Raw genomic sequence first — 6,074 nt, 5'->3', positions numbered from 1 at the left:
GCCGAGCGGGGGCGGCGCCGGCCCCGGCAGCCATTGGCACGGGCCTGCGGCTCCCGCCCCATCGGTGCTGTGCGCGGGTACCCGGCTCGCACGGCCCGCACTGTGTCACCGGCGGCGTGCCCGTAAGGCGGCCGTGCTGCGTGGTAAATGCCTCGTTAGGGCGGCTGTGACGCCCATCTGTACGCGTTTCCCCACCTGGGTTTGATAACCGTGAGAGTTTGAGCCCGGCTAGAAGCTTCCAAATCCCACATCCCGACTTTTGCTGTAAAAGAAAGTTCTACAAGGAGCGGCGGGATGTCTGCTCTGAGTTCCTTGTGCTGAGCCAATTTCTGGTGTGTTACTGCCTGGAAACAAAGATGATCACAGAGATGAAGAAGGGCCTGTGCATCTCCCATATGAAAGGCTGAGAGCTCCGGGGCTGTTCAGTCTGGAGGAGGGAAGGCTGAGAGGGGATCACATCAGTGCTTATAAATATCTAAAGGGGAGTCAAATGGACAGAACAAGGGACAACGGGCAGAAGCCATAAGTGGGAAGTTCCTTACAAACTTCTTTACTGTGAAGGTGACAGAGCACTGGAGCAGGCTGCACACAGAGGCCATGGACTCTCCTGCTCTGGAGATACTCAAAGCCCACCTGGACGCTTTTCTGTGCGACTGCTGCAGGGAGCTGCTGTAGGGGGGGAATGGGCTGGGTGATACCCAGAAGTCTCCTCCAACCACTACAATTCTGTGATTCTCTGTGGTTCTGTGTAAGCAGAAATAACAGCACTCTCTCCAGCCGGGTCCAGCCTGAGCAAGCTCTGCCATCAGCCAGACCTGTGCCCCACACTTCCAGCTCCTTTAAATGCAGTTCGCACTTCCGAGGGCAATTGCTGTTGCCATGTTTCTGGAATCCTCAACTGAATCAGAAATGCTGGTCTGCTCTACATTAAGTATGTCCAAGACTACAGGGACTGTTGTAATAAACTTACCTGAACATCTTCAAATGAGGATCCATCTCAAATCAACCAGCAATTCCTTTGTCTTACCTGTACAGCCATATAATGCAGAACTTTAATACAGCTTTACACCAAAGATGATGAGGCCCCATGTGCCCATCATTTACATGACACCAAATCTCCTGCTCCAGCCATGCTCACTGCAGCCCTGCAGCTGCCCACTTATTGCAGTGCTCCCAGCACCTACTGAGCCTTGCCTGCACCCCAAAACTAGCCACAAAATCCCAGGAAGGAGATGTGGAACATGTTGCTCAGAGAGTAGGTGGATGTCCCATCCCTAGAGTAATGCAAGGTCAGGCTGGACAGGGCTCCAAGCACCCTGATTGAGCTGTCGGTGTTCCTGTTCATTGCTGGACCAGATGACCTTTAAGGGTCCTTTCCAACCCAAAGGATGCTGTGATTCTCTATGCTCATACAACCCAGTGTTTCCGTTCACTTCAGGTATTAAAGATTTAAATTCAGCGCTCTGCCCTCTGGGTCACAGGGGCTCTGCCTTCCTTGGGCAAACTCCTTCAGTGTGCTGTTCATTAGGACTGCAGTTTGAACTGGACCAGAAAATAATTGGTATTATTGGTCTTCCGAAACAACTTCAGTAGAAGGATGAGCAGCCTTCTCTGATGGAAATCCACTGCCTGTGGTTGGTGCGAAGCCTGGGACTCAAAGTCTGAGCCTCAGTCCAGGCCTGGCAGAATGGCCCCAGAGCCAGCAGCAGAGCCTGGCAGTGCGGCTCAGCTCCCTGCCCCTCCTTATGTGTGAGGGGAGACTGCATCTCTCAGAGGAGGTTTCTCCTCAGATAGGAGCTGCATCACTGCTGGCTTTCCAAAGCCAGGCCTAGGTGCCTGAATACTGCAGTGGTTCTGAAGCACAGACTGCAGCAGGCCAGCTTGGGGAGGCACCAGTCCCACACCTCCCATCTGCTGTAACTCCTCATGAGCCCCCATTCCCTGCTGTTGGGGGTCCTGGCACTGCCCTGCAGCCCTTGGCAGTCCCGAGTGTGTCACAGGCTGACGTGGTGGGCCCAGCACTGCGGCACTCAGCCTCCTCACTGAGCCACCCTCGGTGCCTTCCTTCAGCGGTGCAGCTCATAATTCAGCTCCTGTTCAATCAGGGCCAGCAGAGCACAAGGGGCTCTGTGTGCAGAGTGGGCAGCGGGAGCTCGCCTTCAGAAACAGACACCTCGCTGCTTCCACCACCAAATGGAACTGCATGAAATCAAGGGGATCGCTGCCTTTTTAACAGCTTTTAACTTACATATTTTACTTACATCACACTTTTGATATTTTATCCGAATCCCAAACTCCTCTCCCTCTGGCTTGTTGCTTTGCTAGCACAGATGTACCTCTGTGAAAAATCTTCCCACAGCTTGTACATAAACACCGTGGTGGTGTAGCCACAGCAGTACCACGACTTAACACTGGAATCTGAAGAACTCGTTTGAGGAAGGTTTGTTTATGGGATTATAACACCCAGTAATGTCCTATCTCAGCCTTTCAGAAAAAAAGCATAGAAGTGTAAATTATTTCAGTATTTCACTTTCTGAGACTCTCAACCTCCAGGTGAAGGTCAGGCCGTGCTGATGGGTCACTGTGCAAGCCATGGAGAAGAGCCGATTGCCTGAATGGCAGGCAGCAGGGCCGGAGCTAGGAGCAGAATAACAGTGTGATGAGGGCCGGGGGCACACAGCTGTCCCACACTGACCCCTCAGGTCCATGCTGATGGAAACCCTGTGTCCCTGCACAGGGGACAGTGCTCTGTGTGTGTGAGATGGGGGTTGCACAGTTGGTGGGTTTCTGCCCCTCCCTCAGGACAGCTGAACCACTTTGAACCACCACCTGGCAGTTTCTCATACCATTACTATAAGACACTCTACTTTTGCGCAATAGAAACACTACAGAAGGGATTTGCATTCTTTGCTACTCATATTAATTACGTTTTCTGTCAAAATAAGCCTTTAATATAGGACACAGATCAGACACCAAAGAGCTCGTCTTGTAGAGAATCAGCTCCTTTATAAGCTGCTGGAGCTGTTAGTGAATCTTCTGTCCAGGTAGTCAGCAGACCTACAGCTCCATTTCCCTCTAGGTGCTACTTTTATAGTAATCATTTAGTCCTCAAATGTGTTAAACTACATACAGCTCATACATTGTCAGAATCCTGTCTTTTTTTTTTTCCCACACACATCCAGACAGAGTCCTAAGGTGCCATCCATTTTATTCATCTGTAACACAACCCCCACACCCCCAGTGTTCTTACCTGCCCACACTGCTATGTGTGAGAGTCTGCTCTGGGCTGGAGAGTTGTGTCCTTCCGACCCACATGCGTGCACTGAGCGCTTTCACAAAACCTCTCTTCCAGACAGTTCTTCTGGCAGGAGCTCCTCAGCCACTCTCTCCTTTTCAGCTCCTGTTTATGCTCAGACACCATAGAATCATAGAATCAGCAAGGTTGGAAATGATTTCCAAGATCATCCAGTCCAACCGTCCACCTATCCCCGCTAAACCATGTTCCTGAGTAGAACATCTAAACACTTCTTGAACACCTCTATGGATGGTGACTCCACCACCTCTGTGGGTAGCCCGTTCCAGTGCCTGACCACTCTCTTGGAGAAGTATTTCCTAACCACTTCTCATCCCCTTGATGTATGCAGACTGTCATGGGGGCTAAGAGGGCACACATTTGCCATTAGTTAAACTAGTAAGACCCGACATAGAGTGAACTTTTGATTTAGATTTACTTCTGATGAACAAAATTGAAATGCAGGAATGAGCATTAATGAAGAATTCAAATATAAATGTCTCAGCACATTTTTAATCTTTTAATTACACTTTGCACCTCAAATACTTTCAATAGGAAGCAAAATCCGGTTGTTATACAGAAGCAGGTTTGATAGATGTACATTAGAGAGACAGATCCAGCTCCGCTTGCAGAGGCACAAAGCAGGCAGCTCACAGAGGTGTGGTGCAGCTTGCTCCAATTCTTCAGGGCTTTTTTAAAAACCATACTTAACCTTCTGTCTGTTAAAGACAAGGGTAAGTACCATAAGCTTGCCTCAGCCCTTCCCCCAAAAAGGTGCAAAAATGCAGAACGCCGGGAATAACATTTATACCCACGAGACTCTAAAATATCTCTGGTGCCAGCTGTCCAGCTTTTTCTGCCAGCGTTACACTGGCAGAGACCTTTGCGGTCAGGTACTGCGGTCAGCAAGCAGTGCAGCGCGGGGATTCCTTCCATGCAGCATCCTGGAACTGCATGCTGAGCTGGGTGGTCAGACTGCAAGGGGGAACGAAGCTCCTTACCCTACTCAGCCATCTTGCTTTGGTCAGTGCTTTGTAGAAGGTTAAACTTATTTTTATTAAATACACTCAGTTCTTCGCTTCCGAAACTCAGTTACATCTGACCACCTTTATACCGATAAAGAAAAAACCCTCTGTGATTCAGCTGAGCAATTGGCAAAGTAGGATTAATTCCTTAGGGCTCCATACAAGGACTGGGTTTGTTTTTTTTTTTTTCTTTTTGAAGTTTAGAAAGTGAAAAGGATTTTTAGAGATATGAAATACTGCAGATTCCTTGTTACCACAGCTCTAATGTTAGAGCTAAAAATACAACCACCGCCATTGTGGCCATATCCTAACTCACTTTTATACATTCCAGCCATTCTGTTCATAAACAAGTCTGGGTATTGCTTCATTTCGCAGTCTAAGTTCTATCCCGACTTTCAGAAAGATCAGCAAAACAGGACATTAAAATAGAGGATGCACAAAACCTAGCAAAGTTTCTGTGTTGCTAGCTTCAGGCACTGCTCACATCACAAATCAAACACGATTTGGAACGTTAAATTTACCTCAGGACTTGAAAACAGGGTATAATGCATAATTTGAAGTGATTTGTGGCAGATCTGGTAAGAGAAAGGAGAGGTAAGACCATTCAGCACACAGGCTTTGAGGCCTGGAGCTGGTGGTGCCCTCAGATGCAGCTCCCTGCAAACACAGGCAGGGAACAACACTGCTGACAGTTGAACGTTGGCAAAGTCACACTGCTTGCAGTCACTGTGCATCCTGTGGAAGATATCCAGTCTTGATTGAATGGTGGAGATGTTGAGGTAAACATTATTCTTACCATTTAAGAAGAAGCCTTTGGTACGAATTACCTATTTTCAGCTTTAACCACTTGATTGTGATAAAACGAAATCAAAAGTGCCTGGATTATTTGCTAGGTAAACAATGTTTATGAGCTTCTTTATAGCCCATCGCTGTCAAGCAGGCTTCTACATCCCGACTCATCTCTGCACCTCTTTCAATTTTCCACCCACCACCACTTCTGGAGGCACTCCAACAGCTGTCTGAATTCAGCTACCACTTAGCAGTTCCACGCTTGAAACACCTGGAAATCGCAGGCAGAAGGCCCCAGTAGTTCATGAATGCTCTAGAAAACAATTGCTACAGTTACTTCACTAAAACAAACTTAACTGCTACTCTTTAGTTAGTGCTTGGAAAGTGCATGTATTTCTAAGCCCAATGCTTTGCTGTAACATTAAATTTACTTCTCAAAGCAGTTACCAAGAGTGCAACTTTTTCCCCACTATCACAGAATGGCCAGGGTTGGGTTGGAAGGGACTTCAAGGATCATGAATCTCCACCCCCCCGCCACATGCAGGGCCACCAACCTCCCCATTTAATACTAGACCAGGCTGCCCAGGGCCCGTCCAATCTGGCCTTGAACACCTCCAGGGATGGGGCATCCACCACCTCTCTGGGCAGCCTGTTCTAGCACCTCACCACTCTCATAGTAAAGAACTTATCTAAAACCAGGAAATAGCATGCACACATACTAAAAATGTCTGCACAACTATTTTAAGCAGGTTACAGCAATAGCTCATTGTGAAAATAGATATTTTATGTAGGGTGAAGGAGGCCTTAAACAAGAGGTCATGGAAAAAAGAATGCCATAACTGCTCAGGTGGAAGCTCCAGATCAGCTTCTCACTCTTTCATAACTCTTTGTTCATCTGAACCATTCCCACCACTGTTCTGTCTCCGTTCTTCTCCAGGAGGAATAAAAGGATTGCAATACTTACTACC

Source organism: Meleagris gallopavo, chromosome 3 (genome assembly GCF_905368555.1).
Source record: "Meleagris gallopavo chromosome 3, MGAL_WU_HG_1.1, whole genome shotgun sequence".
In the NCBI taxonomy this organism is placed as follows: domain Eukaryota; kingdom Metazoa; phylum Chordata; class Aves; order Galliformes; family Phasianidae; genus Meleagris; species Meleagris gallopavo.
This window is presented reverse-complemented; position numbering follows the sequence as displayed.